A 2,201-nucleotide genomic window follows, 5' to 3' on the forward strand; every position below is an offset into this window, starting at 1 on the left:
CATTTCTGTTGGTAAATACATGTATATAAGCTAGATCAAGTAAAACTGATATAAAAATGTAACATAGGCCAGGCTGTGGTTGCAAGCAACCTCTGAAATAGGTGATTTTGTTGGCAGTGGTCTGTGGTTCGTGCTAATTTTGTTAAACTCCTGCAGTTGACCTGATTCAACCCCTAGCCTGGATGTTCTGGATGTTTAAAACAATATTTTGCCACCCATTTGCAGAGGTGAAGCAAGCTGACATAAACCAAATTTACAGTAATTTAAGTGTTAGCAGAAACATTTAAAGCACTTTAAACCCTTTCAATTAAAAGAAAAAACACGGCCTAATTCAAGGAACTTTTGCTTAGACCAGGCCTTCGTTTCCAAAATCTGTACTGTAATATTACACAATAGACTGAGGTGCAGATTATGCCACAGATAATGTAGTTGTTAATGATCAAGTTAATGTTAAAAGCCATTACTGCTCATTGACATAATTCTCAGAACATTATACTGGAGAAGTGCACCTTTTGTGTAGCAACAAAATGACAAAATGGAAATGTTAAAAGTTGAGTGCCTGAATAATAGCCTGTGAAATCATTTAGACAAGATCATTGTTGTTGCCATTGTGAAAGAACCAGAGAGTGACAGAATGAGAGACAAAAAAAAAAAAAAAAAAAAAAAAGAAAAAAGAAAAAGAGAACCACCACCAAAAGGGGAGAAATAAAGAAAAGCGTACACCAGAGTGTCTTTCCTGAAGCAGGATGTGAGGTGGAGAGCATCGCTGCTCCTCTGCCTCTCCCACTGGAGAGGGTCCTGGTCTGACGGCAGAGCACCCTCCTCTGGCAGCTCGCCCAAAGTGAGAGCCTTTGGGATGGGACCACATCGCCCCAGCACCAGGGTGGGAAACTGTCAAACGCACAAAGTGTTTTCTTGTCCATTTGCCAGGAAAAATCTAGGACGGCGGCCCCAGAGTTACGTAAAAAATGTCGATTGGGAATGCTTTTGCTGTTTGGCCCCCAGATTGGGTCACCGGCCACGGTGGCCACCCATGTGCTGCCCATGAGCATCCTTTACCTTAGGCCACGAGGATTCGCAGCTTGTGCTATAATGCCCTCAGAGCCACGTGCCACCCACAAGCATCCCTTTGCCTCTCTGGGCTTTAATAAAGCGGGGAAGGAGCAGGGAGTTGTAGTAATGGGCTAAGCAGCAGACAGCCTATTAAACGCCTGCAGTGGAGGGACACTTTACTGAGCAATATACTGTGCAACAAGCCTGTGTTAAAACATTGACCCACAACATTTGGTCCATAAAAATAGTTACATTCACGGGGACTCCTGGCAGTGATAGTTTTAATGCAGGTCTGTGTCATGGCATAAAATAAATGACTTCCGACATCACAGTAAATACTTAAAAGCTCCACTGAAAACCTGTCTGTGTAAAGCAGCGAGCGCGGCACAACTACCTGTAGGTAATGGGGGCGTTGCTTTTAGCCACCCACAACGATCTGCTTTTATGCAGAAACAGCCTTCAGCCCAAAGCCCTCCTCGCTGTCTTAATAGGGTTGGGCAAACAGTCGTGGAAAGGCATCGAAGGATACTGACGGGATTGTGTTTTCATTTCAGATTTCCAAGGAATGGGGCTTTCTGCTCTGCTAAAGGCATACCTGTGTAGCAAAGGGGGCTTTGAATTTGACTTTACTTGCTTAACATCTCTGATCCCCGACATATCAGAACTATTTTGCAGCCTTTGGCTAAGTTTCTGTGTGCAAGAGCTGTTCCCTAATAAATTTGGAGACATTATCAGCTACAGGATGTGGTGGCATCTTTTGCGGTGTGCCAGCATTTCTCCAGCACAAGCCAATTTTGACCATTTTTTGTTTTCAGGTGAGGAGTAGGAAATACAAGAACACCCTTCACAAATAAAGCACTTCTCCAGCAAGGCTGCCAGCCCACCCTCCAGCCTTCGCCCTTTTTGTCCCTTTAACGCATTAACTTTCATGGAGGGCTTTGATTCTCCTCCTCTTAACGTTCCTGTGAGCTCCCACAAAAGCATCCAGTATATTCCCTGCCTCCAGTAACCATCTTTCTCAGGATATCTTAGTACAGGGTCTGCTACTCTTGGCACCCTCTTCCTATGACCCCAGCCACTACTGAATTAAATCTCTTCCATGGTTTGGCTATGAATTGCAGCCTAAAGTCCATAACTAAACTGTGCAT

Source organism: Anas acuta, chromosome 6 (genome assembly GCF_963932015.1).
Source record: "Anas acuta chromosome 6, bAnaAcu1.1, whole genome shotgun sequence".
Lineage (NCBI taxonomy): Eukaryota > Metazoa > Chordata > Aves > Anseriformes > Anatidae > Anas > Anas acuta.